This window comes from Pimephales promelas, chromosome 5 (genome assembly GCF_988280905.1).
Source record: "Pimephales promelas chromosome 5, fPimPro1.hap1.1, whole genome shotgun sequence".
Lineage (NCBI taxonomy): Eukaryota > Metazoa > Chordata > Actinopteri > Cypriniformes > Leuciscidae > Pimephales > Pimephales promelas.
This window is the reverse complement of record NC_142773.1, coordinates 9,548,166-9,572,949: the sequence shown is the minus strand read 5'-3', so window position 1 is coordinate 9,572,949 and position 24,784 is coordinate 9,548,166. Positions and strand designations below refer to the sequence as shown.

At 41.4% G+C, this 24,784-nt stretch overlaps 1 protein-coding gene and 1 pseudogene across 1 annotated transcript in view; both read left to right on the top strand.

The window, feature by feature from the left end:
• LOC120492842 (uncharacterized) overlaps positions 1 to 24,784 on the top strand; it is a 349,229-nt gene that overhangs the window by 61,822 nt on the left and 262,623 nt on the right. The window lies entirely within an intron of this gene.
• LOC148981368 (uncharacterized) lies at positions 2,709 to 24,389 on the top strand (annotated as a pseudogene).

Below are 24,784 nucleotides of genomic sequence, written 5' to 3'. Positions count from 1 at the left end.
TTGGAATCCACAGGAAGCTTATGCAGCGACTGTCTTCTTCCACAACCAGGCACTGCACAATATTCTGTATTGCTCCGTAGTGATCCAGTTTGTCATCACGAGGTAAGCATGTACATGTATGATACTTATGTGTGTAATGCGCGAATCGGTGGGCGGGGCTAAACCTGCCGTGGTGAATCAGGCGTTGATCATCTTCTGTGGGGGTGGTGTTTTATCCTCTTTGTCGTCATAGTTCCCCACTTTTAAAAACGAGTCGTTTTTAGAGGCTGTGTCAATAAAAGCTTTTATTGGACTAACAAGGACGTTTTCAGTTCTGAAACTTACAGGATATTCTTATAATATGATGACCTCTTAGATGTCAAAAGCTCAAGGAAAATTTGATTTCTCAGTTCATCACCCCTTTAATGAATACCACTTACCATTTATAAGTTAAATGGACTTCGTTGAAGATGATGCCTAGCAGGTTGGTACTATACAACTCCGTGGCTAACATGTCTTGCCACTTTGCGCTCATCCAGGCCTCGGGACTGCCGAACAGAAGTTGGTATCGACAATTCTTAATCGCAGTTTCTTTCTCAGGACACAACTGAGCGGCAGATATTCTAAGGTTGATCGCCTCCTGTACTGGTCCTCCATTAGGGCGATTAATGGCGAGACAACAATAACGACTGGGGTCTCGCAAAGTTTAATGCTAAAAGCTGCTCTTTTTTCTAAATAAACTTGCATTCTAAACTACTGAAACAATATCTAAGGCTGCATCAAAAGGTAGCTTTGCGTCTGCTGCCATGTTGAAGACATAAACAAACTGCTTCGGTGTGTGGCATAGATGTCGTCATCGTCTTGCTGCTCCCTCTTCGTTCTGTGATTGGTTCCCTAAATGAGGCGAAAATCTGGCCATGGTATCCAGACTAAAATCGCTCTGCAGGAAGGCAGCATGGGGAAACCCAGACTAGCAAGATCATGTAAAGTCAAGAATTTACCTGATTACAACAGTGGTACCCAACCTTTTCTTGTCAGAGACCCCCTTTTTCCCAAGAAAATATTTTAGGGCCCCCCTTTACATTTAATGATATTATCATCAAATATTAAGCTCTTGTAAGCTTGCAGCAAAGATGACAAAATATGTGGTTTTCAAACAAACATTATGTTTACTATAACCATATATGTTTATGCACAAATAATTGCCTATAATATTGAAAAACAAAAACATCGGTAGGCCCTTTGTAATTTAAAAACATAAGCCTAGGAGAAGACTATATATTGGCCCTATTTGAAATGCAAAAACAAAAATATTCACAGTGGTGTATTGGTAAAAATGAAAGAATGTAACCTATTACTAAATGACTGCTCTCTCGGGCCTCAATACTTGTAAGTTATTTGTGAGGCTTTATTTTTTACGCTTTTGGCGCAATAGCGAGTGATAATAAATGTTTATTAACAGAATAATGCATCTTTCGGAAGAACGATGTAGCCGGATCTACTTCTCTCTGTGTACGTCTATGACAAGTTACGCAGGTACTGGGCTACTCCGCAGCGGCAGCGACCCGAACCAGTGTAAAATAGTCCCAATGTAAACGCCTATTATAGGTGGATCATAGTGGTTTAGGATAAGACAAACATGATGATTCATGATGAACTCGCTCATTATATAAATTTTGAACAGAAGACAGTTATGGACTTTTATTTAATGCTCATTGATCCAAACTTTTCAAAATATGGCGATGGATTACAGGAATTTAACTTATTTTTACTCAAAAAACAGTAATTGAAATATAATATTTTGTACTTTGTTCCACTGAACAATGATTGTTTTCTCTTCTGTTCCACTTTACAGAGCAGATGATGATGATCTATTTACCAAGATTAGAAGACATTTTACATAGTTTAAATCTGTGAAACGGAGATGAGAGGAGCAGAAACCATCAGGTGATCCACAGAAGAGTCTCACTGCTGTCTATGAGGAGAAATACATGTGTAAATGTGTTTCATACAGGTGGAAGAGACTCAGACTTCACTATTAAATAAAGCAGCGTGTGTGTTAGCATGTGTATTAGAAACATGTGCTTAATGTTGGTTTATTATTCAGCCAAATTACTCCTGCCACAGTATCTCTTGTATCTCTCACGGAGAAGCAGAAGCATAAAAGGAGGAGACAGTGGAGATTGAGAGAAGAACAGGCCTGAACTTGTGTTATGTTCTGTTTCTGTCGTCCGCCAGGGGCTGCTGGCTTATACTTGTAGATGTTTTTTTTTTTTTTTTTTAATAAAAGTGTTCAATGTTCACCGGTTCCCGCCTCCTCTTTCCTATAACAACAGCTTCATTACAATTGCAAAATAGTTGGACAACATTTGGCAAATGAATGGCACAGTCAGCACTGGGTAACCAGGATGTAAGCCTTATGGCACAGTAAGCAACGTGTGTGTGTGTTTGTACTGTAGGGATGGGGAAATGAAGCCTCGTGAAGCACTGAGGCTTTCCCCTGAATGTTTCGGGAAAAGATTCGAAGCATCAAGAGTGTCGAGACTTCCGGTAAAGGCGGAGCAGCGCCAACTTTTTCTTCTGGCCTCCCAACTTTGCTTTTAACGATGGTGTAACTACTTTACTGTTGTCGGTGACGTTGTTACACCATATTATGTCTGAACAAAAACAGAATGTAAAGGCAGAGTTCAAGCGCTGAAGCTAACCAAAAAGAAAACAACGGTGGAAAAATGACCGATTACTTCTCCACGGACTCTGAGGTTGTTGCTCCGGTTGGTCGCCCCTCGTCCAGCCCTGCCTTAAAAGTACAAAGGAAAGAAAGGAGCGACTTGTCTTTAGAGGATCTTCAGGCTGTCATTCAGGCTGCAGTTAACCAGAGAGCGGATAACCTGGAACTGATGGTAAGAGACTACAAACCCAATTCCATAAAAGTTGGGACACTGTACAAATTGTGAATAAAAACAGAATGCAATGATGTGGAAGTTTCAAATTTCAATATTATATTTATAATACAACATAGATGACATATCAAATGTTGAAAGTGAGACATTTTGAATTGCCATGCCAAATATTGGCTCCTTTTGGATTTCATGAGAGCTACAAATTCCAAAAAAGTTGGGACAGGTAGCAATAAGAGGCCAGAAAAGTTAAATGTACATATAAGGAACAGCTGGAGGACCAATTTGCAACTTATTAGGTCAATTGGCAACATGAATGGGTATAAAAAGAGCCTCTCAGAGTGGCAGTGTCTCTCAGAAGTCAAGATGGGCAGAGGATCACCAATTCCCCCAATGCTGAGGCAAAAAATAGTGGAGCAATATCAGAAAGGAGTTTCTCAGAGAAAAATTGCAAAGAGTTTGAAGTTATCATCATCAACAGTGCATAATATCATCCAAAGATTCAGAGAATCTGGAACAATCTCTGTGCATAAGGGTCAAGGCCGGAAAACCATACTGAATGCCCGTGATCTTCGGGCCCTTAGACGGCGCTGCATCACACACAGGAATGCTACTGTAATGGAAATCACAACATGGGCTCAAGAATACTTCCAGAAAACATTGTCAGTGAACACAATCCACCGTGCCATTCACCGTTGCCGGCTAAAACTCTATAGGTCAAAAAAGAATCCATATCTAAACGGGAACCAGAAGCGCAGGCGTTTTCTCTGGGCCAAGGCTCATTTAAAGTGGACTCTAGCAAAGTGGGAAACTGTTCTGTGGTCAGACGAATCAAAATTTGGAGTTCTTTTTGGAAAACTGGGACGCCATGTCATCCGGACTAAAGAGGACAAGGACAACCCAAGTTGTTATTAGCGCTCAGTTCAGAAGCCTGCATCTCTGATGGTATGGGGTTGCATGAGTGCGTGTGGCATGGGCAACTTACACATCTGGAAAGGCACCATCAATGCTGAAAGGTATATCCAAGTTCTAGAACAACATATGCTCCCATCCAGACATCGTCTCTTTCAGGGAAGACCTTGTATTTTCCAACAAGACAATGCCAAACCACATACTGCATCAATTACAACATCATGGCTGCGTAGAAGAAGGATCCGGGTACTGAAATGGCCAGCCTGCAGTCCAGGGGCCTCATGCATAAAACTTTGCGTAGATTTCATCCTTAAAGTGTGCGTACGCACATAAGGCAGAATTTGCGTACGCACAAAAGTTTTCAGATTTATAAAACCGTTCGTACGCCAGAACCTGCGCAGAATTCACTTTATAAAACCCAGTCAGCGGGAGATTATGCGCACGTGCGTCTCCTCCCCGAAATAACCATATTTGGAGATTACAACGCCTAGTTTTACTATGCATATCCTCATCTGCATATCATTTGCATATGATTATTCATCCACGTGATACCAAGTTTAACGGTACAAGACGTTAGGAAAATATGAAATGCGGATGTGCCGTCACATTATTACAAACATTTTTTTTAGTAGCCTATATCCTTGCCTTGTTTTTGAATGAATAAATCAAATAGTGTTAAATACATTTCAGAGAAAGTTTTTCTCAATCTTTTCCACTGGCCAAATAGTATTTTTATTGATTTCTATTTTAATGGATAATGGAAGAGGTTTTAAGGGAAGAGATAGACATGGTTGTGCATTATTTGCACTAAACAGTTTTCTCAGACAATCTCTAGTTAAAACATCAAAACACAGCATGGCAGAAGAAAAGTGTTCAAAAGCAATGCATCCACAACAAAAAGGTCTATTTCTATTTATTGAATATATATATATATTAGGGATGCACCGATCCACATTTTTTCACTTCCGATCCGATCCCGATACCTGACTTTGGATATCGGCCGATACCGATACTTTTCCGATACCAGAGCTGTGTTTGCTTTAATAGTATTTATCATTATTGTTGATTTTATATAATGCTGAAATAAACTCCTCTCTACAGGCAAGGATGATACATATGTATGTATGTCAATATATATATATATATATATATATATATATATATATTAGGGCTGGGTATTGTTAGGTATTTCACAATTCGATTCGATTTCAATTCTTGAGGCTTCGATTCGATTTCGATTCGATTCAATATTGACTTATTAGCTTCGATATCGATTCAATAATAAGTAAATACACAAGTAATTAAGTGCCTGAGTATATTTTTAAGTAATGTGCGCAGTTTTGCCAATGTTCAAGAACAAATTGACCCCAGCATGTTTGTTTCCTGTCATGGTTTATTCAGCAGAATACAAATTTACAATATTGTATGTGTTGAATTCAAACAGAACTGTGACGAGCACTGTACAGTGCTTTAACAACACCTCTAAAGTGCAAGTAACTAAGTAGTAGAAAGTATATTTCTTTCTTCTTATACATTCAAGTTATAAAAGAAATGTAAACAGAAGCACAAAATGTGCATACTCAAAAAAGTGCAATTTTATATTCTAATTATAATTTTGTAAACAATAACACTTAATAGCTGATCACACAGGCCAATTCTAAGGGGGAAAAAATACTAACCTTTTTCCCTCTCAGAAGTTTATATCTCATAGACTTTATATCATGCATTTCTGACTTTATATCACGCAATTCTGACTTTATATCATGCATTTCTGACTTTATATCATGCATTTCTGACTTTATATCACGCAATTCTGACTTTATATCACACATTTCTGACTTTATATCATGCATTTCTGACTTTATAACACCCAATTGCGACTTTATATCACGCAATTGTGACTTTATATCTCGCAATTCTGACTTTATAACACCCAATTGCGACTTTATATCACACAATTGTGACTTTATATCTCGCATTTCTGACTTTATAACACCCAATTGCGACTTTATATCTCGCAATTCTGACTTTATATCTTGCAATTCTGAGAAATAAAGTCAGAATTGCGAGAGGTAAACTCCCAATTGTGAGAAAAAAAAAGTCAGAATTGTGAGATAAAAAGTCGCAATTACCTTTTTTATTTTCCATTTTGTGGCGGAAACAAGCTTCCATAGTTCCCGGCTTACAGTGGAATCCAAAATGAGCCTAAACGTCGGCTTTTAATGTTGGCGGTGCAGGCTTGAATCAGGCTTGAACGGAGTGAAGCTGCTGTCCGTCATCGCGCTGTTTTGCTAAGGGCTAAAGCGCGACTTGTACAACGCTGAGTGTAGCCCACAGCGCCGCCACTGGCCTGGATGGCTGAATCGATTCATAGGATTTGATGAATCGATATTGAATTGAGAAGCAAAAAATTGCAATGCATTGATGAATCGATATTTTTACCCAGCCCTAATATATATATATATATATATATATATTAAACAATAGATAGACAATTAAACAAAGATACACATTATACAGGCCTACACAGTGCTTTAATTTCAGGAAGGTCTACAAACATTGTTCAGGTATGGTCTTAAAAAGAATTATAATAAAGTAATCAAAAGTAAAATAGCACTGCAAAGTTTATCATAGATAGATTTATGCTTATTAAAGCTGAAGTAATTCATTCAAGAGCTGTGAGTGATTTTCTCTTTGCCTTTGGTTGTTTGATTCTCAGTAATCGCAATCGTCACATTTATACTGCTGCCCCTTTAAGAACGAGTTCAGATTTCATAGTCTACTGATGCACCATATTTTCTCCCAAATATTTCCATAACTACGTTCATTTTAGACATAATAAATTGTTTAAGTGTTAATCTCCAAGTCGGTCGGTTTGACATTTTTGTGCAGGCTACATTTGATCGTTTAGACGCGCATATGAAGCCCAGATTATAATTTGCTTGTCTTGTTGCGGTCTGTTTCGGAGCGCGCCGCACTGGGAACAACATCTCTTGCGCAAATTTTGTGCTTTTAATAGCTCTTTTTATTATTAAAAGTGTGACGCAATTTAGTAACACACTCTAAAAAGAGATGTGTTAAAAAACAACACACATCATGTGTTGATGGTATTTTGACACAAGTTGTGTAGTTTTTAACACACAATGTGTGTTAAAATGTAACTGGATAGAATTTTAATGGGTGGAGGGAAGTTTGTGTTTAAGAACCTAATTAGAGGTAGTATATTTTCTATGGTATCCCATAACAAGCTCTAAAATAAATGAAACAATACATTACAATAAATAAATAAAATCTTAATTCATAAAAAACTTCAGATTAATGAGTGTTTTTGGCAGCCAATCACATCATGCCTCGGTTTCAATGTTTTTTTTTTCAAATGCTGATTTCACTTGTTATTAATAACTAATTTATTATAACAAACAATTTATTTCTGCCAGACGTCTACAGAAACACTTATTGAGAATTACCAGGTTTTGTGTTGACGATTCATTGAATGTTTGTTTTGAAGTCACCAGAATCGTGATTAGTGGCAGCTTTATTTAGGCTCTTGACCCTTCACTCTTTACCATTTGTTTCTCTGTTTGCTGTTTCTGTGTATTTATATTGCACATCTGAAACAGTTGAAATTATCTTGAGGAAAAAGATCATTAAATGATCATTTTTCAACATGATGTTTTTTAACATAGCAAGAGAAGTTTAATGTTTAAGAGATAACTTATATTTGATCACTTATATTTGATTACAGATACTCAGTGTTTAAATGATATTATGGTGCTACCTTATACTATAATTCTTTAAAAAATATGTTTAGAGAACGTTTAAAGCTGCAGCAGAAACTAGTCAAAAACAGACATCAAGAATCAGCATATGACTCTCAACAATGGTGGCAAAGCTTCATGTCTCTAGTACAAAGCTCATCCATAAGTCCCAGCATGCATTGCGGCATGAAACGTTTCGTTTGTCACCATTATTGAGATCCATACGCTGATTCTTGATATCTGTGTTTGACTGGTTTCTGCTGTAGCTTTAAACTTTTTTTTGTCATTCTGCACTTCTGGATAGCTGGATGTAGTTTCACAAAACCTTCAAAACTAACAATACATCATTAAAATAAAGCACACCATCCATATACTCAAAAACTTGATCATAACTTGCTGATTATGACATCATCAAGAACCTTCTGATCATATTTTCTGTCACCATAACAGATGTATTTGATTAAAATACAGTTACAGCAGCCAGAGAAACACTAAAACAAGAGTCAAGAGCCCAAATAAAGGAGCCATTAATCACGATTCTGGTGACTTGAAATAAAACTGAAATGAAACATCAAACCTCTGTTAATTCTCAATAAGAGCTTGTCTATGTAGATTAATGATGTTTAAAACATCCAAATGTTCAAACAAACTCTATTAAACATCACTGGACTACATAAACACAAGTTACCAATACGTGTCAGTGTTCATCCAAACACTTTTGTAAGCACACGGGAAGTAACTCTGGCAAATACTCTCCGACTACAGTCACATGTGACGCATATCTGACACAAGTTGTGTTACTATAACACATTAGTGTGTAAAAGGTTTCAACAACACACTGCTGCTGTCTAACACATTAGTTGTGTTAAACGTAACACAAAATGTGTAATCCTTATAAACACAGAGATGTGTAAAGAAACAACACAGGTTGTGTGTTAAATTTGACACAACATGTGTTGTCCTTGAGCAAACACACTAAATGTGTTAAAATCTACAAAACGTGTTAAAATCTACACAACATGTGTTAAAATCTACACAAAATGTGTTGTCCCTGAGCACACACACTACATGTGTTAAAATCTACACAACATGTGTTAAAATCTACACAAAATGTGTTGTCCCTAAGCACACACACTTTATGTGTTAAAATCTACACAGCATGTGTCATTTTTAACATCTCTTTTTACAGGTTGTGTTATTTACAAAATCATTTTATAAGAGTGCACCAGTGTAAATAAAACTTATTTACACACAATATTTTGTCAGTTGCTACATTTTAATCTAATTCAAAGTGCAAACTTAGTGAAATCACACTCCCTGTGTTAAGAACAATAACACACTGGTTGAGTTAAAAGTAACACAAAATGTGTTGTCCTTAACTAAACACACAGATGTGTTAAGATATAACACAGGTTGTGTTGTTTTTAACACATCCATTTTAAGAGTGCAGCAGAGACTGCATTTTACTACAATCATCGATCGTGCTGATTCTGTCTTAAAGTTTGAGTTTTAGGGAGGAATGACAGCGCACCGCCGCGATGGGAAGGAAGTTGGCTAGACAGAATGCGGCTATTGTTTTTAATGTTTTTTTTTACCTCAATATATTCTTTAATATTTGGAAATCAGACTAATATCACAGATCTAAAGTGTAACCAGGCTACGTTTCCTCTGTCGTCACTCATTACGCCGGGCTGTCATGTTGTGCTTGCTGTTGCACCGCGTGAGAGATCTCTCTCTTTCTCTTCTGGACTGCCAATTGCAAACATGCATCAAATAGTTTAACTAATACGGCTTTGCAAACATTGCACTTTGCTGTCTTGCTCTGCACTGCAGCGGTGTTTCCAGTTCCACCATATGATTTCCACACAGCGAACATGTTAGGCCAGTGCTATCCTGCTAGCTGGCTGCAAACTGCGGAATGGATTTCCTGAGCGGGGGTGTGTCTCATTGAGCCCTATGTTTTACAGTCACTGATTGAGCTGCACCTCCGTTCAGGGTATCCATTCCACAGTTTGCAGCCAGCTATAGCAGACTAGCAGGCCCGGCGGGAATCACTTTTGGAGTCATTTCAGCAGACAACGTTAAAGCGCAGACATGGATCATAAATATCGGATTTCTCCGCAGGTTGGATCGGAAAAATCCGATACGTGAATTATGCTGGTATCGGTCCCGATACCGATACTGGATCGGATCGGCCCCATCCCTAATATATATATATATATATATACACTCACCGGCCACTTTCTTAGGTACACCTGTCCAACTGCTCGTTAACACTTAATTTCTAAGCAGCCAATCACATGGCGGCAACTCAGTGCATTTAGGCATGTAGACATGGTCAAAACAATCTCCTGCAGTTCAAACCGAGCATCAGTATGGGGAAGAAAGGGGATTTGAGTGACTTTGAACGTGGCATGATTGTTGGTGCCAGAAGGGCTGGTCTGAGTATTTCAGAAACTGCTAATATACTGGGATTTTCACGCACAACCATCTCTAGGGTTTACAGAGAATGGTCCGAAAAAGAAAAAACATCCAGTGAGCGGCAGTTCTGTGGGGGCGGAAATGCCTTGTTGATGTCAGAGGTCAGAGGAGAATGGCCAGACTGGTTCGAGCTGATAGAAGGGCAACAGTGACTCAAATAACCACCCGTTACAACCAAGGTGGGCAGAAGAGCATCTCTGAACGCACAGTACGTCGAACTTTGAGGCAGATGGGCTACAGCAGCAGAAGACCACACCGGGTGCCACTCCTTTCAGCTAAGAACAGGAAACTGAGGCTACAATTTGCACAAGCTCATCGAAATTGGACAATAGAAGATTGGAAAAACGTTGCCTGGTCTGATGAGTCTCGATTTCTGCTGCGACATTCGGATGGTAGGGTCAGAATTTGGCGTCTACAACATGAAAGCATGGATCCATCCTACCTTGTATCAACGGTTCAGGCTGGCGGTGGTGGTGTCATGGTGTGGGGAATATTTTCTTGCCACTCTTTGGGCCCCTTGGTACCAATTGAGCATCGTTGCAACGCCACAGCCTACCTGAGTATTGTTGCTGACCATGTCCATCCCTTTATGACCACAATGTACCCAACTTCCGATGGCTACTTTCAGCAGGATAATGCGCCATGTCATAAAGCTGGAATCATCTCAGACTGGTTTCTTGAACATGACAATGAGTTCGCTGTACTCAAATGGCCTCCACAGTCACCAGATCTCAATCCAATAGAGCATCTTTGGGATGTGGTGAAACGGGAGATTCGCATCATGGATGTGCAGCCGACAAATCTGCGGCAACTGTGTGATGCCATCATGTCAATATGGACCAAACTCCCTGAGGAATGCTTCCAGCACCTTGTTGAATCTATGCCACGAAGAATTGAGGCAGTTCTGAAGGCAAAAGGGGGTCCAACCCGTTACTAGCATGGGGTACCTAATAAAGTGGTCGGTGAGTGTATATATATATTGTAACTTCTCAGTAATGATTTCATGTAGTTTAAGAGTTTAACTCCATTAATGAGAATGGCATATTTAATCTAAATGTTTATATCAAAAGTAAAACATAGTTTAAACCATTCTCTTATTTATTTAAACTGTTATTGTGAATATGGACTGTATTTATGATTTGGACTCATAATGAAGATTTACGGTTTTACTCCATCTGCCGTTAGATTATAGGCTATATGCGTCAGTTTCACCAAACGGCCCAACGCGCGTGCAGGCGCGGTCATTTAAGAAGGGATGGATGTTTGCTTCAAGTGATGATAGGTTTGTGAAATTATATTTGTATTATCTTTCTGTAGATGTATAATTTTCTTTAGACTCTCTGTCTAATAGTGAGCAAAAAGACATTTGACTCCAGCTCACCATCGGTGTCGCCAAAACCCATACTCTTCTAAAAGAGTGCGTACGCACGGTCAAGAGCATCCTTACGGTGCGCACTTATTTACGCCAAGTTTATTTTTTATAAATCCCGATGTGCGTGTGGAAAAATGCGTACGCATATTTCTATGCCCATTTTGTGCGTACGCAACGTTTATACATGAGGCCCCAGATCTTTCACCCATAGAAAACATTTGGCGCATCATAAAGAGGAAGATGCAACAAAGAAGACCTAAGACAGTTGAGCAGCTAGAAGCCTTTATTAGACAAGAATGGGACAACATTCCTATTCCTAAACTTGAGCAACTTGTCTCCTCAGTCCCCAGACGTTTGCAGACTGTTATTAAAAGAAGAGGGGATGCCACACAGTGGTAAAAATGGCCTTGTCCCAACTTTTTTGAGATGTGTTGATGCCATGAAATTTAAAATCAACTTATTTTTCCCTTAAAATTATGCATTTTCTCAGTTTAAACATTTGATATGTCATCTATGTTGTATTCTAAATATAATATTGAAATTTGAAACTTCCACATCATTGCATTCTGTTTTTATTCACAATTTGTACAGTGTCCCAACTTTTATGGAATTGGGTTTGTAGAAGTCAGGCATCAAAGAGCTGAAAACCTCCCTTAATTTTGCCTTCGTCGAAATTGAAGCTTTGAAAAATGAAAACAAAAAGTTATCTGAGCTTTGCAACAGTCATGAAAAACTATAAAAAACATGGAAATTCGTCTCACTGAGACTGAAAGAGACAGGTGGAGATGGGCTCCGGCTGTATGGGCTACCAGAGGAAAGGAGGAACATGTCAAAAGAAAGGTGATCAACATCTGTCAGCAAATAGGCCCTAACCAATAGATGAGTCAAGCCGGCAACACACACCCTCGCTCCGTGATTATCCTCTTTGCCTTCCGCACAGCGAGGGATGACTTCTGGAAGAATGCACGAAACCACACTTTCAGCGAGATCTCACTCTGGCTGACAAGAAGACCCGAGAAAGGCTGTGGCCCCGCATCGAAGAAGTGAGGAAACAAGGAAAGCCAGCTTTTTTCAGAGGAACCCGAGCCTTCATAGAGGATGTGGAGATCCTTTAAGATGTTTCCTACGGAGCCACACAAGGACTTTGTTGTAAACTCTGACCTTGTGCTTCTCTTTGAGAGAGAAAAACACACATTGTTGAAAACACACACTTGGAGCAATAGTTCGCACACGCTGCAGTCCAGGAGAGATTTCTGGCTGATCTCGGCGGATTTAGACCCTCCATTGAGTCATGCACTGTTTCTGCTGCTGTTCTCACACACCATAAGGACATTTCTTTAGATATTCAGATCAGCAAGGAACCAAGAGGGAGATTCTCTAGCGGTTACTGGAAATTAAATCATTCTCTACTATCTCATGAAGAGCTAAAAATGAAAATAGATCTCCTGATCTCAGAACAGTGGGAGGCGGCTAGAATAGGGAATCATTTTGGGACATCATGGATATAAACTTCTTAAAATAAAATTAGAGGCGTCTGCTCGGTTTATGGCAAGATATTGGCACACACAAAGAAAAGTGTAACATACACACTCTAATCAAAAATATTAACAAACTTGCTGAAAAAGAGCATTTGAGCCATAGATAATAATGCCACATTAGACTTACAAAACCAACTAGACATTTTGTATGAGAACAAAGCAAAAGGAGCTTTTATAAGGTCACGAATCGGATTCTAGCATCTATCTTAGCAAAACGTCTCAAATCTAAATTACACACTTTAAATGATGAATGCCGATCTGGTTTCATGAAAGATCGTCACATAACCAATAACATGCTCTTAGTTTTGGATCTGATTGGATACAAAGACTTTCTAGATGATGAACAACACCTTATTTTATTCTTAGACTTTCAAAAAGCCTTTGACATGGTAAGCCACAAGTTTATTATTGACACTTTAAACTGTTTTACTTTTGGTAAGAATTGTATTAATGCTGTATAAACTCTGTACATGAGGAAACAGTTGTGTTAGATCGGCTAATGGAAACTCATCTAGATTTCACACACACAAAGGTCTCCGCCAAGACTGCCCCACCTCGCCTCTTCTATTGGGGATTGAAGCTCAAACTCTGTCATTTAATTCACAAGAGTTCATTCAAAGGAATTACATTAAATGAAAGAGAAATACAAATCTGACCGCTGGCTGATGACACGACCCTGTTTCTAAAAAATGAATCCCAAATAGGAGTTGCACTAAATGTTGTAAGCCAATTTTCTGAAAGCTCAGGCTTGAATCTAAATCTTTCAAAATGTGAGCAGTTTTCTCTTAAAAATAAGCATTCGGGTCAAATATGTGGCATCAATATAAAGAATTTAGTAACTTATAATGGAATAAAATCAGTCCTAATCAAAAGTTGATGACAGAGTAATATCTCTTTACTACATGACTATATTCATTAAAGTTTGACTCTTGGATCAAGAGATATATCTACGTATGGCAGGTTCTTCTTTCTAAAGCAGAAGGTCTCTCACGAGCTGCAGATTTATTTACATCAATAGAAATTCATAAGTTACAATGTGCCAATCTAGACAAACTATTATATAACTTTATATGGAGGAAGAAGCCTCATAAAATCAGGAAAAACTTCTTGACTAATAAAATTGAGGAGGCGGGTTTATCGGTCATTGACTTCTCACTTTTCAATGAGATATTAAAAATCAACTGGATTAAAAGATTTGTGGAAAATCCAAACAGTTTCTGGAACATTGATCCAAACTTTATCTTTGGAAAACTGCTTTAAACATAATATTCTACTGGTATCCCAATTATTAAATAACTCAAATAAAATTTTAACTCATGATGAACTTAATGTCCATCCTGCAAGAAAAGAGTTTGATATTGTATCCAGAGCTAAACCCCATGGGATCATCGCCCTACTTAGAGATGGACAGATTTGATCAAATTAATGTATTAGTCTCCAGCACGTGTTTCAATAAATAGTCTATCTTTTCTAGACAGAAAAATCAACAACAAAGTAATAAAAAGCTTTTATGTGTGAAATCTATCCCTGCCTCCAGGTACAAATGGTCCCTTGTATGGAAATATTAATGGGAATAGAGCATGAAGTAACCCACATAGATTTATAATTACAAAGTAAAAGAAATATCATTTAAAATTCTTCAGCACTATATACCCCTGTAACAAGATTATTTGGAAATGTATCCCGACTGTAGACGAGAAATGCAGCTTTTGTTCTACAGCTGTTCACATGCTCTTCTCTGGGGAATGATATACAATGTTTTATTAATTGACACTTTGCCTTAAACTTACATTTATATCCACAAGTTTCCTACGCCCCATGAGGCCTTGCGTCAAAAGTGGGCGCGACTTCCGGTTGGAAGTAAACAAAGCGCGATTTGACATGCTTGACACTCGTTCATTCAACAGTTGACAGTCATTCAAGTTATAGCGATCCAAACTAGCTAACGATGTGGGAACACAACCTCAACGAAATTCAAAAGGGGGAAATAACAGTACCTTTACCCTCCGCAGTAACATTATTAACTCTTTCCCCGCCAAACACGGAATTTTCCGTGTTTAATGAAAAAACGCATCTGCGCCAAACACGGAATTTTCCGGGTATCCGTGTTTTAGGTGGTATACGGTAAGGAAGACCCGCGCGCATGTCCTGAATGATTGCGCAACTCTTTGATCAGAGAAACAGATCGCAATCGTCTCAAACAGTGGAGTAGTGAGAATGTATCAGACAGACAATGCAGAGGTATATGGCTGAAGTACTGGAGGTTAATGGACTCGGGTCCGGTCACTCTTTATTTGATCATTCTGAATCTGATCGGGACGAAGTAGTCAGTGAGAGAGATGCACATGTTCATGCTAGCCATGGACGTGCCGCAGATAGATCGTATAATATTATGACACTATAGTATGTGTGTGTGCAGGCATTTATGTGTGGCTGTCTAAATATGAAGGTGTAATTGTCAAATTATTTCTCTCTTTGTGCACATTTACCACATTGTAATATGTATTTGTGTGTGTGTGTGTGTGTGTGTGTGTGTGTGTGTGTGTGTGTGTGTGTGTCTAGGCCTGTTTTTTTGTAATTCCAATTATTCATTATTCACAGGTAGAACACAGAGAGGCAGAGGCAGAAGTTTTATTGCAAAAGTTACATTTCCCTTACATCCTGGGAAATTTGATATATTTTACATTTATTTTATGTTTTTAATTTATTTTGGAAAGTTTTATATATGAAGGAAACAACATCTGAATGTATTCTGCTTTTAAATGCACTTGTTTGATAAAAATACCTTTTTCTCAGTTTTTTGTCCAAAATGTTGTGTTTTTGACAAAACCTACCTCTGTTCAAGAGGCAATAAAAAAAGAACAGATGAAGATAAAATAAAAACGTTTTTTTTGCCTAAAAGCAGAGGCTCAGATCTTTATTTTTATATATATCATCTTCATATATTCATGGAAGAAAATATTCAGCGGGCCATTCAAATTTAGCGAAAATCGTCAAAAACCCTGGCGGTGGCTGGCAACTTTTTTTTAAAACGCTGGCGGGGAAAGAGTTAATAATCAATACTCAAGGCATGGTGACAGACAGTTGTGCGAGCTGACAAACAATTAAAATAAAAAATACACACTTAGTCATTGTGCTTTGGAGTTTATTCAAAATTATAAATGAATGTGCTGCTTGAATACATTAACTGACACATTTGGTATTCTGTCAACACAGGCTTTGATCCTGAGTTTAGGTGTAACATCAGTAGCGAACAGCCAATCACATGCTGATAGAGTTTATAGAACATTAAGAATTTAAACAAATGTACACAGGAAGATTCGTCGTCTTTTGGGAGATGATGGAAACTACAGTGGTTGGCAGGATCAGAGACGGGCTCTGTCAGGAACACTCTGATTTCGTTTTCAGCTTATGTTCAAAACAATCCCGTTTAAGCCACTAAATTAGTTTAGTCCGGCTATACATACAACCGCGAACAGCACATGTTGTCCCTGAGCTCCGTAACGACATCTCCTATAAAGATTTGCGTCTTTAAATAGTAAAATAAATCTCTCTGAAAAACAGCTAGCCTCTTCGCTAACTAACACACAAAATACCATTGGAATGCTACTTCCGCCGCGTCACCGGAAGTTTCACCCACTTTATTTTTTACAGGAGCGCCCCTCGGAAACTTGTGGATAGTTTTGACATCTTTCACTTTTCTGACTCAAACTCCTCTGTACAATAATCAACTTATTAATTTTGCTTGGAATATTCTTTTTTCATTAATCGAAATTTATGAATGTTTTTAAACTTGATTTAAATGATATAGACTGTATTTCTGGATTAGATGGTAAATCAGCATCAGATTGTATGTAATATTTACCTTATTTAACTTTATAATTAATTTAACTGATATTTACTGTCTGATATTATGTTGTTTATAATTTTTATATAGATTATTTGTTTTTCATATGATATTTGTTTCAAATCTATTGGCTATGTATATATATAGTATAGTTATATAGTTACATATATATATATATATATATATACAGTATATATACAGTTCACAATTTCATAAAGAATAAACATATATATATATATGTTTATTCTTTATGAAATTGTGAACTGTAACTAAATGATTTATGTATTACAAGGTCAATCTCTTTCTCTTTTTTTTCGGAAAATTGTAACGAATGTGATCTGAAATAAAAAATAAAAATAAAAAAATAAAACATCAAGAGTGTCGAAAAGTCCGGAATGGAGCAAAAATAATAAAAATCATTCTTTCTCTTTCCTTTAATGTGTCTTCTGCTACTCTGAGCAATGCCTGAACTTTGTATTTTAGCACTTCTGGCGTTGTTTTTGCCTCTTCACGATGACTCGCTTGCTTTAGTCCTCAGTTGGAAGTCGCTTTGGATAAAAGCATCTGCTAAATGACTAAATGTAAATGTAAAACAGCGCCATCTTGTGGCAGTTTAAAGTTACAGCAGCCGTGTTTATGAGCAGCCAATGGGCTGGAGCAGCGCGCGCAGAGCTGTTGTTTTATCCTTCATCCTTAAGATTTCTGATAATAATTCACATATTAAAGTGTGGCAATAAATTAAATGTAATAATTATATTAATAAAAATGATAAAAATACCAACAGAGTTGTGCTTGATGCAAGTAAATGTTGGTCTAATTATGTTATGGTTTCTATGGTGTTTATGTGTCAGAAAGAATATATGATTATGTGACTAGGCTATAGGCTTATATAAATGTTAGTGAATGGACTTAATTAAACTTCCACAAACCTGTAGAGTGAGTCAAATCATCCACACAGGAAAGGCAGAGGAGGATTGTTGTTTGGAGAATTGATGGTGGAAAACGAATCGGTTACCTAACGTAACCTCGGTTCTCTCTAGATGAGGGAACGAGTATTGCGTAAGCTAGCTTACGCTACGGGAAAGATTCATCTTTGCTGAGAAGTTGAAGCCAAAAAATTATTCCATAATTTTGTAATCATTGTCAACGCAGTCTCTCTGAGGCAGACCGTGAGCGGGGCTAGCTAGCAGCTCATTGGTTCGCTCAGAGAGAATGCACGAACCTATGGGAGAGCGGCGCTGAGCCCGCGGCCAATGAGCGGACGGCGCTCGCTCATTGCGTCAGAGCCTGCCGAAGGGGGCGTGGCTACAGTGTATAAAACTGGCTCTCCCAGGCTCGGTAGACGATTTCTTTCAGCATGAAGCGAAACACTGATGGTGCAAGCACGGCCGGGAACGCAATACTCGTTCCCTCATCTAGAGAGAACCGAGGTTACGTTAGGTAACCGATTCGTTCTCTTACGAGAGGTTCTTTCATATTGCGTAAGCTAGCTTACGCTAAGGGAACATCTGGTCAACGCCGTGCGCGCTATGTAACCACTAAGCATCCCAGGGGGAAAAACACCGGGGGAGTCTTAAGGTGGAAGAAGACAATAAGGTGGCCAGCATAGCGGCCGTTATCATCTAATGCAAAACGCCCTTAAGGCGGCCGGCATAGCGGGCCGTGAACGTATACGCATAAGCACATAGGGGGAAGCACAAGGGGCGAACCGGTTGTGATAGGACTCCCAATAGTGCAGATTCTTATAGGAGAGCTGTATAGTACTAGACCGCCAGTAATTTAGCCTGTAAGGCGGGAACTTCCAATTTATAGAATCTGATAAAAGTGGAGGGGGAGGCCCATCCCGCAGCCACACAAATGTCATGAATGGAAATTCCGCAGGACCATGCCCACGATGAGGCCATGCCTCTGGTGGAATGAGCCCTGACGCCCAGCGGGCAAGGCAGGTCTTTTGAGGCGTAAGCAGAAGCAATAGCATCCACTATCCACCTAGACAGTGTCTGTTTAGAGGCGGCTAGACCCTTGGTGCGGCCGCCGAACGACACAAACAGCTGCTCCGAGCGTCTGAACGCAGCAGCGCGTGTAGTGTACACTCTCAGAGCCCGGACCGGGCAGAGGCGATCAGTGTCACGTTCACTATCGGATGCAGGCAGCGCCGATAGACAGATCACTTGCGCCCTGAAGGGAGTACCAATCGCTTTTGGAACATAACCGTGTCTAGGTTTCAGAATGACAAAGGAGTCATTAGGTCCAAACTCAAGGCACGCGGCGCTAGAAGACAGCACGTGAATGTCCCCCACGCATTTTACTGAGGCGAGGGCAGTCAGAAAAACTGTTTTTAGCGAGAGGTATTTTAGCTCCACGGACTCGAGTGGTTCAAACAGTGGGGCTTTCAAAGCTTCTAGAACTATAGAAAGATCCCAGACCGGCACCGTGGGGGGGCGAGGGGGTTTCATCCTTCTGGCTCCCCTGAGGAAGCGGATGATTAGCTCGTCTTTGCCCAACGACTGGGCGCGCCGGGGTTCAATGAACGCCGCGATGGCTGCCACGTAAACCTTTAGAGTGGATGGGGACCTGCCCTTATCCAACATCTCCTGAAGGAACACGAGCAAAGACGAAACCTCGCACGTCCGTGGGTCCAAGTTTTTGTCGGTGCACCATCTGGAGAACACAGACCATTTTGCAGCATAAAGCTTTCTAGTAGATTCCGCTCTGGCATGTTTGATTGTGTTCAGAACTCCTTCTGGCAAATCGACGAGTAGTCGTTGGTCACCCATGCATGAAGCGCCCAGCGCTGTGGATGGGGATGCCAGATCGAGCCGCGAGCTTGAGTGAGGAGATCTGCTCTGATTGGAATGGGCCACGGGGCTGTCCGTGACAGCAGCGTGAGCTCCGGGAACCAAATCTGATTCTCCCAGCGCGGGACTATGAGGAGCACCGAGTGGCGTGTGTCCCTGATTCTCTGAATGACCTGCGGAAGCAGAGAAATCGGGGGAAAAGCATAGAGCGGGCGGCGGGGCCAATCCTGGGCTAACGCGTCCTCGCTCTTTGAAAAGAATATCGGGCAGTGAGCATTCTCTTCTGACGCGAAAAGATCTATCTCTGCTCTGCCGAATAGGCGCCACAATGTTTGAACTGTTTGAGTGTGCAGGGACCATTCTCCGGGGGAGACCAGGTTCCTGGACAGCATGTCTGGACCGTCGTTCAGGTGGTCCGGTACGTGCGTCGCTCTGAGCGAGAGCAGGTGACTCTGGGACCACAATAGGATGCGGCGCGTCAGATGAAAGAGATTCTTGGATCTGACCCCGCCCTGACGGTTGATGTATGACACCACGGCCATATTGTCTGAGCGAATCAGGACGTGGTGACCGTGTATGCGTGGGAGGAAAGACAGCAGCGCGTTCTCAACCGCGATCATTTCCAGACAGTTTATGTGTAGGGAACTCTCCTGGCTCGACCACTGGCCGGCGGCCGGTGAGCCCTCGCAGACCGCACCCCAACCCGTGTTGGATGCGTGAACGTACGGGGTGCTAAGGATAGGCCGAACGGGAGGACGGCATATTGGTAAACTAGACCCTCGAAGGCGAAACGTAGGAATGGCCTGTGATGAGGGTTTATCTGGATCTGAATATAGGCGTCTTTCAGGTCTAGAGAGATGAACCAGTCCCCCTGGCGGACGTGCGCGAGGAGTTTTCTGACTGTGAGCATATTGAACGGTCTCTTCATGAGCGCTTTGTTCAAAACCCTGAGATCTAAGATCGGCCTGAGGCCACCGTCTTTCTTGGGAACAAGAAAATAACGCCCGTAAAACCCCGACTCGGTCATAGATGGCGGAACTCTCTCTATTGCGCCCTTCTGCAGCAGCTTCGCTATCTCTGAGCGTGTTCATCGCAGCTGGGCTGACAGCGGATTCGAGCCGAACGCGCGAGCGGGGCGGGCGGCGACGAAACTGTAATCGATAGCCATTCTTTATGATGCTTAAAACCCACGGGGAGATGCCGGGGATGGCTTCCCACGCTTCGCAGCATGCGGCTAGCGATTGAATGGCGATTTCGCCCTGATTGCTGCACATAGCGGGCTGGACACTGTGTGTGGGCGCGCTTAGAGTGTGTGTGGCAACGGGACTTACACTCAGAGAGGAGTTTATGGGCCGTGAGACAGAGCGAGCAGAGGGGGGACACGCGCACGGGCTCGTGGGCGTGTTTATGTTTTCTGCTACTAGAGCGTCAGTGGCCACTCTGAGAGAATGGGCTCTGTGGGAGACACGGGGCATATTGTGCTTGTGTGTATGCGTGAACACATGCTTGTGGGCACATTTTTTACACTTGAGGCTTTTACGCTCTTTTTGTGAAATCTCTGAGTGGCCGTGAAAACGGCTTTTTGTCGCTCGCAAGCTGGCATGGGAACCGGCTTTTTTGTGGCGGTAAACACTACTGTAGTCGGCGAGGCTTCGGGGACTAGCAGAGGACGAAACTTCGACGGCGGTCCGGCCGCAGCGGGAGGAGGCCGTCTTTTCTCAGCTGTGCTAGGCAGACTTTTGCTGATCAGGCTTCAGCGTGATCTTGGGTCGAGGCCCCCGGGGAGGAGGCTGTCCGTGGTGGCTGTCAGAGCGAGAGCGAGCATGGAAAGTGGAGGTCGCTCTGCACGCTTTTGAAGGAAGCGTAGGGGAAGAACGCCATCTGGCGGAGGGCGGGCAGAGGTGAGCGGCGACCAAGTCCTCAACGGGCGGCATAGCAGTATATCCCCTCTCGGCGGCTCCGTCCACCGAGCGCAGCGAGGCGGACATGTCGGAGCGATTACGAGCCGAAAGGGGGGCATTCCAGCACTTAGTGAGCTCGCTGTGTAGCCCAGGCAGAAATGGAGCAGCCCGGCTGCAGGCGGGGGCCGGGCACCGGTGCAGGAATTTTCCGTCCATGCGATTCGGTGGTTGCTCGGGGGGAGGCGACCACTCGAGTCCCAGGCGGTCGACGGCCTGTGAGAGGAGGCGCAGCAATTCCTCTTCAATGCCGGCGCGGGTCCCCGCAGACTCTCTCGTCGAAGAGCTAATCGACGACCAGTCTTCGCTGTCCGAAGCGTGCAGCGAACAAGAGTCCTTCTCTTCCGCGGTGTCGTCGGAGGCGACAGAGCGGCCACTCGGCGGCAACGGTATGTCCGGCTGGGGCGGAGAGGGAGAGCGGTCGGTGGGCGGCAGCGGCGGCCCGCATGGATCCGCAGGGGGCTCCGGCGGCCTCTGGGAGCGGCGTTTATTCTTCCGCGGCGAAGTGAGAGGCGGCGCGGGAGCAGTCTTGACCGCCTGCAGTCGTGCCCGCAGGGAGGACAGAGGCAGGTCTTCGCAGTGGTCGCATCCTCCGTTGCCGAGGGCGAGCTCTGCGTGTTCCACTCCGAGACAGAGAGCGCAGATGGGGTGGCGGTCTCCTTCCTCGAGTGGGGAGCGGCATGAACCGCAGGAAAAGCAAGGCATCTTGAAAAAGACGCTCGAGCTCTTTTGTGAATGGAATATGGTAAAAAGGATACGGCGTCGGACGGCGCTAGCTTGCAGGACGGCTGAAGGTGGCAGACGGCCGGCTTCCTCAGTCTCCGGAGCTCGCTAGAAGGTTGCCTTTTCGACGACGGCGGCTTCTTCCCAGAACAGCGGATGCGTGTAGCTCGCTGAAATGATGAAAATCGTCTACCGAGCCTGGGAGAGCCAGTTTTATACACTGTAGCCACGCCCCCTTCTGCGGGCTCTGACGCAATGAGCGAGCGCCGTCCGCTCATTGGCCGCGGGCTCAGCGGCGCTCTCCCATAGGTTCGTGCATTCTCTCTGAGCGAACCAATGAGCTGCTAGCTAGCCCCACTCACGGTCTGCCTCAGAGAGACTGCGTTGACAATGATTACAAAATTATGGAATAATTTTTTGGCTTCAACTTCTCAGCAAAGATGAATCTTTCCCGTAGCGTAAGCTAGCTTACGCAATACGAGAGAACCTCTCGTAAGAGAACCATTGACATGGTGGTGGTGACCATTTGAGCTTATAAAACTTAAACTCTATTATTATTATTATTATTTTAAATGAGCGATCGTTTCGCTTGACCCTTCATCGTCCGGAATCGTTTAAAGCCCTTTGAACAGTTTGCAGTTTGTACTGAAAGTGTCTTTTTGACCTTGAACCGTTTGGTTCCCATTGAAGTCAATTATATGGAGAAAAATCCTGGAATGTTTTCATCAAAAAACTTAATTTCTTTTAAACTGAAGAAAGAAAGACATGGACATCTTGGATGACATTGAGGTGAGTAAATTATCAGCAAAGGTATTTTTTAAAAGTGAACTACTCCTTTAAATGAGACAAATGAGCATGATAAAAAATGTGCATTCCTCTGGTGATGGCTGACTTTCTACATGATCAGTGACTGTATTTTTGTGTGTTCGTGAGGGCAGGAGAGTGCTTTTAGTGACAGTCCTAAAGTATCACAAGTAGAGGTGTGATACCTACAACTATTACAGAGCATACAAACAGGCATTGATCATCAACATATTAAAGTCACCAAGATGATGTGAACTTATGAACCCTTTCACTGGTATAATTCAGTTTATATTTTGTTCAAATTCATTCATTATTAGGCATTGTTATTCTGTATGTGGAATAGATGTAAACATATGTCATGTGAAATAGCTTTATCAGGGCAGTACTAAATACAATGTTTGTGATCGCTCTTATTTGTTACATACTAAATATGTTGTAGAGTCTGCAGGGGTGAGTCCAACATATTCACTCGACTGTAATTACCAGTGGCTAGTTAGATTAATTATACCCTGAATGTTCATATTGAGCCCCATTTTAGACCCAGGACAGCGTGTAGATAAAGATGTGACTTGCTGTAAAAAATAAATGAATAAATCTAGACTGTGTTAACATATTATAAGTTCATGAGTGCATTTATGAGTGTATTTTTTTTCAAGAACCAGTCTATAAAATTAGATCTTCTCTGCACTTTCAGATTGACAAGTCTGTGCTCTCTGTCATGACTGATGAGCAAATGGAAAAGTATATTAATTCATATGGTGACCGACTGGCTGTCCTCTCCTTCTGTCAACAAACAATGGCCTATTCGGATCAAGAATCTGTTACACAATTTTAGAAAAAAAACTGAAGCAAGGAAACTGGGATCAAAGGAAAAACTCTCCCTAAGGAAAAACATTTATTGGAAAGACACAAAAATGAATCTGCAGGAAAAAAACCTCCAGAAGAATTGAAATTGGATGTCTTCACTTCTGCCATAATGGAGACCAACAAGTGAGGAGCGGTAATGGTGGCGGCACTAGACGTGATGGATGAAAATAAGAAAAAAACTGTTTTACAAATCATGGAAATGGGAAAGAACCTTTTTTCCCAAATGGACAGTCACCAAAAGGTCCAGAAACTACACTTTTCCTGTTTGTGATGTTAAAAGAAACCAAATTCCCTTAAATATCACTGTTGGATATCTTTATGAACAAACCAAACTGAAGATGTTGAGATTTGACATTTGCACTAAACAGGAGGTGTGTGTCACAGACGGAGAATCTTTATCTGATGGAGAAAAGAGGAATATAATGAACACTCAACACTTGATTATTAGACAGTGATACTGAGAGACCGGCTGCTAAACTGTTATCGCATGGATGAGACAGTGATTCACAGGATTCAATCACACATTTATTGATGACGGACTTTTATCTAAAAGAGACACCAAGTTTAGTAAAATCACACATGTTTAAATACAGTGACTGAATTGTTGTAAATGTGGTTAATTTAGCTGAGTGTCTGTTAATATCACTGATTTAGCTGAATCGCTGAGTTCATCATGTAATGTTATTGCCTGTTCTTCAGAGAACTAGAGGAATGGAGGATGTTCCTCAGAGCGGTTTGACTTTAGAGACCATGAGAGTCGAGATACCGCACTTCACACAGCTCCCGTTCATCAGCAAATGTTCCCAGAAGAACACACACAGTCTCACACACTCACACACACCTCGAGTGA